Source organism: Mixophyes fleayi, chromosome 4, assembly GCF_038048845.1.
Source record: "Mixophyes fleayi isolate aMixFle1 chromosome 4, aMixFle1.hap1, whole genome shotgun sequence".
NCBI lineage: Eukaryota > Metazoa > Chordata > Amphibia > Anura > Limnodynastidae > Mixophyes > Mixophyes fleayi.
The window spans coordinates 210,131,272-210,143,346 of record NC_134405.1 but is presented as its reverse complement, the minus strand read 5'-3'; positions in this window follow the sequence as shown (position 1 = coordinate 210,143,346).

Here is a 12,075-nt window from a genome sequence, read left to right as displayed (position 1 = left end):
TAGGGGTCCATGTTTAAGACGAGAGGAAGCGAGTGGATGCGGCTTGTAGCAAATATGTCCACAGGCCGGTAAAATATCTCTAGCGGTAGATTGCGGGTGGCAGAGTGTTGAAAGTAGTGGCAGGATAATGTGATATTTCTGTAACCTTATTTTGTGGCAGGATATTGTGATATTTCTGGAACCCTATTGTTCAGCATGGGTGCTAAGCAGACGCTAGAGATGGCCGAGGTACTGCCTAACGAAAAGCCTATTGGTTCAGCGAGGTTTCTCATGTGTAAGATGTATGGTGCATACGCAACTGCGTATTGCGACACGTGGGTCAAGATGACCAAGGATTGTGTTAAGCCTTTCCCAACAATAGGTGTCACTCACCGGACTGTGAGTGCTTCTTCCCGGACATTTAGGAAACGTGGCCGTCCTCCATCCTGAGGGACTGCGCATGCGCAGCCCTTTCCATACCTCCAGTGTATGTTCCTTTAACTAAATTGGCAGATCAGGCAACCTCCCTATATTAAGCACCTGTGGTCAACACCACGTTGCCTGATCTTGGAGTCTCATTCCCCATGAGTCTCTGAAGGTGTTCCTGTGTTTCCTCGTTTATTCAGCCCAGCTGATTCCTGTGGTTTCCAAACCACTTCTACCTCTGTGGTTTCCAAACCACTTCTACTACTGTGGTTCCCATACCACTTCTACCATCTACTGTTTCATCGTGACTGTGAGCTGATCCCTATCCGCTGCCTCCGTGCACTACAGTCTTCTAATCACTTCAACTCTACCATGCATCATTGGGACTGTTAGCTGATGCCTATCCGCTGCCTCCGTGCACTACAGTCTTTCATTCACATCCACTCACCTGTTCATGATTGTGACTGCCAGCTGATTCCTATCCGCTGCCTCCGTGCACTACAGGCTTCAACCTGCAACTCGTCTGTGTTTCATCATCGTGACTGTTTGGCTGATTCCTATCCGCTGCCTCCGTGCACTCCAGTCTTCAACCTGCAACTCGTCTGTGTTTCATCATCGTGACTGCTAGCTGATTCCTATCCGCGGCCTCCGTGCACTACAGTCTTCAACCTGCAACCCGTCTGTGTTTCATCGTGACTGTTTGGCTGATTCCTATCCGCTGCCCCTGTGCGCTTCAGTCTTCAGCCCTTGTCAACTCTCCCGTGTTTCCTTGAGTCTGCTGCCACTATTGCTACCCGCTACTCTCCGTGACCAACTGTTCCAGTTCAACTCTGCTCCGGTGTCCCATCGTTACTGCACCTGCTGGTTGCTATTGGCTACCTCCGTGTTCCCGCAGAGACCCGCTGCTGTTTCTTCTCAGCGCTACTCATCCATCTACTACTGATCCGCTCTCCACGCCTTCCTGTGTTCCCTGCTGGTCTACCTACCTGTGCGCTGCACCTGCTAGACCACCGCTTCACCCATCCAGGGACTTTGGATCCTGCCGGCCTCCTGCCCTTCAGGTATCTCTGCACTCCTGTCTGACTGCCTTCTCCTGAACCACGGTATGCATACTTCCCATTGACTGTGCTGTGTATTGCATACCTTGCTGGACTGTGTTGGTTCTCCTCTGGAGTGTGCTATCCGCTGAGTCTATTGCCATCATTGACTGTTTTATCTCATGCTGGATTACTTCAAGAGACTTTCTATATTGACAGTGTTGTTCAGTCATTTATACATTTATATTGTGCATATTACTGTGGATCAAAGTCAAGGTGCCCGTGTATATATTGTGTTGCAGTCTCTCCCCGTGCACCTCCTCACATATATATTCAGTGGTACAACTTGCTAGTAGCAGACCACTGACTCCTGTTTACAGTTTCACCCGTTCCAGTATCCTCTCACATAGCAGTGGTACAACTTGCTAACGCAGACCACTGACTCCCCGGATACCTCCACTTGGATTCCATTCCTTCACTCAGACAGCGGTACAACTTGCTATCCGCAGACCGCTGACTCTCATCACCTCCTCGTTTCTGTTGGACATTCCTCCTCACTATAGCAGTGGTACAACTTGCTACCGCAGACCACTGACTACCTTCACGTGTCCTTTGTCCATACAGTTCCTCGTGTATTACTACTTCCATATTGCCAGTGCTGCTAGTCATAGACTTTCCTGAGCATCTCATCATCTGCTATTCCCTGTTCCGTGATCACCCTGCTACCAGAGTACCATATTACCACCTATACTGCTCTGGTAAGCCTATCACCTGGTGATCCCTGGGTAAAGACTCCTAGTGCCCGTGACAGTAAGATCAGGCCATGACAGACCCAGATACGGAACCTACAGCCAAGGAGATGCTGCAGCATCTGGTCAACCGTGTGGAGCAACAGGATGCTCGCCAACAGCTGTTACTTCAATGTTACCAATCTTTAACCTCCCAAGGAACATCTGGACAGACTGTTACAGCTAATGTTGAAGCTCCTGTGCTTTCCTCCGTTTCCCCAGTGCCATCCCAGGTGTCTACAGTTCCTACGCTACACCTGCCTACTCCGTCAAAATATGACGGGGACCCCAAAACTTGTAGAGGTTTCCTTAACCAATGTTCAGTCCATTTTGAACTTCAACCTCAAAATTTTTCTACCCATCGTTCCAGAGTGGCCTATCTTATCTCATTGTTTTCTGGACAAGCCCTGGCTTGGGCCTCCCCTCTGTGGGAGAGAAACGATCCAATTCTACAAGATAGTGCCAAATTCATTTCCACGTTCCGAAGTGTGTTCGATGAACCAGGTCGTGTGACCTCCGCTGCTTCCAGCATTCTTCGTTTGCGACAAGGCTCCCATACAGTAGGACAGTATGTCATTCAATTTAGGATCTTAGCCTCTGAACTTCAGTGGAACTCTGAAGCATTAGTTGCCGCCTTCTGGCAGGGGCTTTCCGATAAAATTAAGGATGTACTGACTACCCAAGAACTTCCTTCGTCACTAGAAGATTTGATCTCTCTTTGCCATCGTGTAGATATGAGATTTCGTGAGAGAGAGTCTGAGAAAACAACGGCTGTCAAAGCACCTCTTCGTTCTAACCCTCAATTTCGTCCAGCTCCATCCTCTGCGATTCCCATGGAGATAGGACGTTCCAAATTATCTTCAGAGGAGAGGAAACGAAGAGTAAAGAATAGACTCTGTATCTATTGTGCTGATTCCACGCATATGCTCAGCTCTTGCCCTAAGAGATCGGGAAATGCCAGGCCCTAACTAGTTCTGGAGAGGTGAAGTTAGGGTCCCTGGAGTCCTCTCCATTGTCTATGAAATCTAAAGTCTGCGCTTTCGATGTTACGATTTCCTTTGCTACCAAATCCTTTGAGTCACAGGCATTGATTGATTCCGGAGCAGCAGGAAATTTCATTTCTAAATCACTAGTGAATCAATGGTCCCTACCAGTGATCACTTTAAAAACACCCATTACTGTGACGGCTATAGATGGATCACGCCTCATCAAGGGTCTCATCACCCAGAGTACGTCTCCAGTAACCCTTCAGATTGGTGTACTACACCATGAAGAAATTTCGTTTTTAATTCTTCCAGTTACGACAAGTCCGATTGTCTTAGGCCTTCCATGGCTTCAGTGTCACTCTCCCCAGATTGACTGGCGCACCCCTCAAGTTACGTCTTGGGGGTCTGAATGTCACCATCGTTGCCTCTCTCAAGTTATTCCTCTTAAAGTACAGCAATCTTCCATCTCATCTTCCTCCCCGGGACTCCCTCCTCAGTATGCTTCATATGCCGATGTGTTTGATAAAGCTCAGTCTGAACGTCTTCCTCCTCATCGTTCTTGGGATTGTCCGATCGACCTTCTACCTGGCAAGACTCCTCCCAGGGGTCGGGTCTATCCTCTCTCATTACCTGAAACTCAAGCCACATCTGAGTACATACAGGAGAATCTCCAGCGTGGGTTCATTCGACCTTCCACCTCTCCCGCTGGAGCTGGGTTCTTCTTCGTCAAAAAGAAGGATGGATCATTACGCCCTTGTATAGATTTTCGTGGACTCAACGCCATTACTATCAAGAATCGGTATCCCATTCCGCTGATCACTGAGCTATTTGATCGCATCAAGGGAGCTCGGATATTTACTAAGTTGGATCTTCGTGGTGCCTACAATTTAATTAGAATCCGTTCCGGTGACGAATGGAAGACCGCGTTTAACACCAGAGATGGGCATTACGAATATTTAGTAATGCCCTTCGGGCTGTGTAATGCCCCCGCGGTTTTCCAGGGTTTCATCAATGAGATCTTTCGGGACTTATTATATGTATGTGTCGTTGTCTACCTGGACGACATATTGATCTTCTCACAGGACCTGCCTTCTCATCACCAACATGTGGCAGAGGTCCTCTCCAGACTACGGAAAAACTCGTTGTTCTGTAAATTGGAGAAATGTTCATTCGAGTTACCCCAGATTCCATTCTTGGGGTATATAGTTTCCGGAGTTGGCCTGAAGATGGATCCAGACAAAGTAAATGCTGTACTACATTGGCCTCAGCCAACTACTCTTCGTGCCATCCAGCGTTTTTTAGGTTTTGCCAATTACTATAGACGCTTCATTCAAGACTTTTCATCCATTGCATCTCCCATTGTGGCCCTAACTCGGAAAGGGGCTAATACTAAGCAATGGTCATCTGAGGCTCTCCAAGCCTTTCAAATCCTCAAAGAGTCCTTCTCGTCTGCTCCCATTCTGCGACAGCCTGATGTGACACTCCCCTTCTTCCTAGAAGTAGATGCCTCTAATGTGGGCTTAGGAGCTATTCTCTCCCAACGCTCGGAGCAACAAAAATTACACCCTTGTGCCTTCTACTCTCGGGGTCTTCTGCCCGCAGAGAAAAATTATACTATCGGGGACAAGGAGTTGCTGGCCATCAAAGCTGCATTAGAGGAATGGAGATACTTGTTGGAAGGAGCTCGCCATCCGGTGACGATCTTCACGGATCATAAGAACTTGTCATATTTGCAATCTGCTCAATGCTTGAACCCTCGTCAAGCAAGATGGTCTCTTTTCTTTTCCCGTTTTGAATTAATTATAACCTTCAAACCAGCCGCTAAGAACAAGAAAGCTGACGCTCTATCTCGAGCTTTTGTGACGTCCTCTGATGTAGAAGAGGTTCCCAACCATGCTATTCTAGACCCCAAATGTATTTCTCTGGCTGCTTCATCCACCAAAATGCTACCATTTGGGAAGACCCTTGTGCCTCCTACTCTGAGGAGGAAAATCCTTTCGTGGTTCCATGCCTCTCGTTTTTCTGGACACGCCGGTGAACACAAGACCTTTGAGATTCTCTCTCGTAGTTACTGGTGGCCTTCAATGAGGAGAGACGTTAAAGAGTTTGTTGCTTCCTGTGATTTATGTTCTCAGTTCAAATCCTCCCGCAGAACTCCAGCAGGGTTGCTGCGACCACTACCCATTCCGTCCAAGCCTTGGACCCATATTAGTATGGATTTCGTTACTGATTTGCCACCAAGTAAGAATCACAATACTATTTGGGTAGTGGTAGACAGATTTTCGAAGATGGCCCATTTCGTCCCTCTGTCCGGTTTACCTTCCTCGTCTACTCTGGCTGAACATTTCATTAAAGAAATCTTCTGCATCCATGGATGTCCGTCTGAGATTGTGTCGGATAGAGGAGTACAATTCGTTTCCAGATTCTGGCGGGCCCTTTGTAAAACCTTGGGCATACGATTAGCACTCTCATCTTCTTACCATCCGCAATCTAACGGACAAACGGAACGAGTCAATCAAGATCTTGAGACCTTTATTAGGATGTTCTCTTCAGCCAACCAAGACAACTGGGTAGAATTGCTCCCTTGGGCTGAATTCGCCCATAACAACATGTACCATGAGTCATCATCCAAAACTCCATTCTTTGTGGTCTACGGTCACCATCCGTCTTTTCCGGAATTTCCTGCCCTCCCGCCCACCCAAGTTCCTGCTGTGGAGACTGCTTGTCAGACCTTCAAAAATATCTGGTCTCAGGTCAAAACCTGTTTAAAGAAGACATCTAACAAATATAAGTCTTTCGCAGATAAGAAGAGGCGGGCTATTCCACCACTAAAAATTGGAGATCGTGTCTGGTTATCTACCAAAAATATTCGTTTGAAGGTTCCATCTATGAAATTCGCCCCTCGTTTTATTGGTCCATATAGGATCATTCAAGTTATCAATCCAGTATGTGTTAAACTTCTTCTTCCTAAGAATCTTCGGATCTCCAATGCCTTCCATGTGTCCTTGCTCAAACCTCTCATCATCAACCGTTTCTCGACTCCTCCCTCAGCACCGCAGCCAGTTCAAGTTCATCAGGAGGAGGATTTCGAGATTACTGAGGTATTGGATGCAAAAATTTCGCGAGGAGTCCTCCGTTTCCTCGTTCATTGGAAGGGCTTTGGTCCTGAAGAGCGTTCATGGATCAAAGCTGAAGATCTTAATGCTCCTGCCCTTCTGAAGAAGTTTTATGCCAAAAATCCGGACAAGCCCGGTTCCAGGCGTTCTGTGCCCACCTTTAAAAGGGGGGGTACTGTCACTCACCGGACTGTGAGTGCTTCTTCCCGGACATTTAGGAACCGTGGCCGTCCTCCATCCTGAGGGACTGCGCATGCGCAGCCCTTTCCATACCTCCAGTGTATGTTCCTTTAACTAAATTGGCAGATCAGGCAACCTCCCTATATTAAGCACCTGTGGTCAACACCACGTTGCCTGATCTTGGAGTCTCATTCCCCATGAGTCTCTGAAGGTGTTCCTGTGTTTCCTCGTTTATTCAGCCCAGCTGATTCCTGTGGTTTCCAAACCACTTCTACCTCTGTGGTTTCCAAACCACTTCTACTACTGTGGTTCCCATACCACTTCTACCATCTACTGTTTCATCGTGACTGTGAGCTGATCCCTATCCGCTGCCTCCGTGCACTACAGTCTTCTAATCACTTCAACTCTACCATGCATCATTGGGACTGTTAGCTGATGCCTATCCGCTGCCTCCGTGCACTACAGTCTTTCATTCACATCCACTCACCTGTTCATGATTGTGACTGCCAGCTGATTCCTATCCGCTGCCTCCGTGCACTACAGGCTTCAACCTGCAACTCGTCTGTGTTTCATCATCGTGACTGTTTGGCTGATTCCTATCCGCTGCCTCCGTGCACTCCAGTCTTCAACCTGCAACTCGTCTGTGTTTCATCATCGTGACTGCTAGCTGATTCCTATCCGCGGCCTCCGTGCACTACAGTCTTCAACCTGCAACCCGTCTGTGTTTCATCGTGACTGTTTGGCTGATTCCTATCCGCTGCCCCTGTGCGCTTCAGTCTTCAGCCCTTGTCAACTCTCCCGTGTTTCCTTGAGTCTGCTGCCACTATTGCTACCCGCTACTCTCCGTGACCAACTGTTCCAGTTCAACTCTGCTCCGGTGTCCCATCGTTACTGCACCTGCTGGTTGCTATTGGCTACCTCCGTGTTCCCGCAGAGACCCGCTGCTGTTTCTTCTCAGCGCTACTCATCCATCTACTACTGATCCGCTCTCCACGCCTTCCTGTGTTCCCTGCTGGTCTACCTACCTGTGCGCTGCACCTGCTAGACCACCGCTTCACCCATCCAGGGACTTTGGATCCTGCCGGCCTCCTGCCCTTCAGGTATCTCTGCACTCCTGTCTGACTGCCTTCTCCTGAACCACGGTATGCATACTTCCCATTGACTGTGCTGTGTATTGCATACCTTGCTGGACTGTGTTGGTTCTCCTCTGGAGTGTGCTATCCGCTGAGTCTATTGCCATCATTGACTGTTTTATCTCATGCTGGATTACTTCAAGAGACTTTCTATATTGACAGTGTTGTTCAGTCATTTATACATTTATATTGTGCATATTACTGTGGATCAAAGTCAAGGTGCCCGTGTATATATTGTGTTGCAGTCTCTCCCCGTGCACCTCCTCACATATATATTCAGTGGTACAACTTGCTAGTAGCAGACCACTGACTCCTGTTTACAGTTTCACCCGTTCCAGTATCCTCTCACATAGCAGTGGTACAACTTGCTAACGCAGACCACTGACTCCCCGGATACCTCCACTTGGATTCCATTCCTTCACTCAGACAGCGGTACAACTTGCTATCCGCAGACCGCTGACTCTCATCACCTCCTCGTTTCTGTTGGACATTCCTCCTCACTATAGCAGTGGTACAACTTGCTACCGCAGACCACTGACTACCTTCACGTGTCCTTTGTCCATACAGTTCCTCGTGTATTACTACTTCCATATTGCCAGTGCTGCTAGTCATAGACTTTCCTGAGCATCTCATCATCTGCTATTCCCTGTTCCGTGATCACCCTGCTACCAGAGTACCATATTACCACCTATACTGCTCTGGTAAGCCTATCACCTGGTGATCCCTGGGTAAAGACTCCTAGTGCCCGTGACAATAGGGAGTTTTAATGCAGAGGTACTAAATAACATAAAAGATAAAGTGTGGTTGATTAAGTCAACGAAAGTGAGAAATAAACATAATGATTGTTTGAAATTGTGGCAAATGGAAGGCAACACGTGGCAGGGAAGCGAGTGCACAGCGGAAGTAGGTGTGGCGAAAAGCGCGCACACAACGGAAGTAGCCGCTGAGAAGCTTGGAGAACTCAGCACAAGCGCGCCCCCGCCACCCTATGTGGCGGGAGGTGTAAGTACAGCCGTTATTAAAAATTAAAAAAAGGAAATTGCTAAGTTATATCCTGTTTTAAGTCAGTTTAAAGCAAGTGTTTCTGAAGAAGAGGATGAACCCACTGTAATTTCAGCCATTGCCCATGCTGTTAATATGCTAGAGGTTCAGCGTAAGTATGGAAAGGGGCCATGGATGAGATAGGTGGGAGTAGTGTGACCACTAGGAGGGAAAACCTCCAAAATACTGAAGTAGTTAATCCTGAAGATAGTATAACGGTGGATACGTATCCTGTTCGCACAATATCAGTTCCCAATGGGAAAGCGGATAAGGATGGTGTAGTTCCTTTAAGAAATGTTACAATGCATTGTCCTTGGACTAGATCAGAATTACGTTCCATTATGACTGAATTCCCAGATCCTAGAAAAGAGTTGGCTAAGTGTCAGAAGTTTGTTAAAGACTTAGGAAATGCACACGAGCCAACCAATAAGGATTGGCGTGTGGTGTTGAGGGCATGTCTTCCTCCCAATACTAACATACAAAAATTTATTAAAGATTGTTTGTTGGAGGAAGACGCAACCTTGACAGATGAGGTTAATCAAGAGAATATAGAAAAAATTGTCTCACATTTAGCCATCTATTTTCCAGTAGTAGTAAATTGGAGTAAAATTTTCACCATTAAGCAGAAATATAGTGAAACTGCAGCTGACTATTTCGCTAGAGCTCTTGCATCAATGGCTCAGTTTACTGGGATATCAGATATAAAGGAGAATCCACATCATAGAAAAGTAGCTGTAACGGTACTGATGGATGGTTTAAAGGAAAACCTAAAGACAAGGGTACTGACCTCAACACCTGGTTGGAGGGGTAGCACGGTAGATTATCTTAGAGAGATTGCCGGGGAACACGACAAAAATATTTTTAGGAAGAGGGAAGAGAAGAGTGACAGGTTGATGACAGTGAGTATATAAACATTAGAGGGAATACATACATGACCACTAGAATATAACCCACATGAAAGGAAACCTAGAAGGTTGAGATGTTATAATTGCAAAGAAGAAGGACATATGAGGAAAGATTGTAGAAAGGGAAGATACAATTCTAATGGAGTTTCACATAGATATCCTCCAAGGAGGAATTCACATAGACTATAAGACTCACATTTACCCGCGCATGTAATAGCAGCAAATGCTGTGCGGGAAAGCGATAGTCAGCGCTAGGGGTCAGGTCATACCTGTAGTCTACAGCCAGTGAGGTTAACTGAGAATCTGAGAGAAGAACCAACAATGATAGTTAACATAGCTGGTAGGAAACAAATTTTTCTTGTAGATACAGTGGCGTCCAGATCTGTGATAACCTCTCCTTTCAATCTACAGGTGACCAGTAAAACTATTCCAGCTATAGGGGTAACGGGAACAGTGTTGCATAATCCTTTAACTAAACCCACAAAAGTTACTATCGGGCCCCTGCATACCAAGCATTCGTTTCTCTTGGCTGCAGCAGCTCCTACTAACTTGCTGGGAAGAGACTTGTTATGTAAAATGGGATGTGTCATATACTGTACCCCAGATGGTGTATTCCTAGATATACCAGAGAAGGTCGTGCATGAGGTACAGGATATTTTGGACACCCCTCAAAGGTTAATGTTGCACTCTACTGTTATAGAACAAAGTCCATCTAAAGTAAAGGGGATGTTGCTGGAAATACCGGGTTCCCTATGGACCAGAGATGGACAGGACACTGGGTTGATGGCAAATGTAGCTCCTGTGATGGTAAATCTAAAAAGTGGTAGGATAGCTCCAAAAATCCCACAGTATCCATTAAAACCGGAGGTGGGACTAGGGGTATATCCTGTTATTGAGAGGCTGTTGCAACATTTTAATTCGTACATCCAGCACAGCAAATAGTCCCATTTTCCCTGTGAAGAAGAGTGGGGGAGGGGCTATAGATTAGTCCAGGACTTAAGGGGAATTAATAAAGTTGTTGAGAGCCAATTCCCCGTAGTGCCCAATCCAGCTGTCATCCTCATGCAGATTCCACCGTCTGCTAGTCATTTCACTGTCATTGATCTATGTTCTGCTTTCTTCTCAGTCCCTCTTCACCCTGACTACCAATACCTTTTTGCATTCTCCTACCGGGGGGTGCAATATACATGGACCAGACTTTCCCAGGGGTTCAGTGACAGCCCTAGTATTTTCACTCAAGCCTTACATGACTGTTTACAAACTTTCCAGCCTAGCAATGGGTCTGTTCTAATTCAATATGTGGACGATTTGTTGTTGTGCTCTGATTCTTTTATGTCATGTTTACAGGATACTAAATTGTTGTTGCTCCATCTCTCGCAAACAGGGCACAAAGTGGCAAAGGACAAGTTACAGCCATGTCAGACTAAGGTCAAATACTTAGGACACTGCCTCACCCAGGGGCTAAGACACCTGACGGCCGACAGAATTGAGGCCATACAATACATGACTCTGCCGCAGAGCCAGAAGCAAATTCATACCCTCTTCGGGATGTGTGGATACTGTAGATCCTGGATCCCAGGTTTTTCTATTCTGGCATTACCATTGCAGGAGCTAGTCTCTTCCTCAAAACCAGAACATGTTGTACACACAGAGGAGTCAGAGCAAGCGTTCTTTAATCTCAAAGATAGTCTGACTAGAGCACCTGCATTGGGAATACCTGATTATGAAAAGGTTTTTGAGCTATACTGTACGGAAGCTGATGGTTTTGCAGCAGGTGTCCTCACACAGAAACATGGTGATGCTAGCAGACCGGTAGCATATTACAGTGCACAATTGGACACTGTGGCAAGATCACTCCCAACATGTCTCAGAAGTGTAGCAGCAACTGCTCTTCTGGTAAGTAATAGCGAGGACGTAGTATTAGGACATAATTCAACTGTCTATACACCCCATGCTGTATCAGCTCTGTTAAATTCAGCTCAAACCAGACATGTTTCTTCAGCTAGATTCACAAAGTGGGAACTAGCTCTGATGGCACCCTCAAACATCACCATCAAACGATGTAGCACCTTAAATCCAGCTACATACCTTCCATATGTGTCTCTAGAGACACAAAGGGTGGGAGGTGATGAGACACTGGGTGATGATGAGTTTGGCAAGAGTACTGATATGCATGACTGTATGGAATACCTGAACCAGACCTTTACTGCGAGGCCCGACATACGTGACACCCCCTTAGAAAATGTAGATTTTACGTTTTATACAGATGGGAGTTGTCATAGACAGGCAGAGACGGGAGAACTATGTACTGGTTACGCTGTTGTAGACGATCAGGATGTTGTAGAAGCTGAACCCCTTGGCCCACCTCACTCAGCCCAGGTGGCGAAACTAGTAGCATTAAGGAGAGCTGGTGAATTGGCAAAAGGTAAATCAGCTAATATATATACTGACTCTAGGTACACCTTCGGGGTAGTGCACGATTTT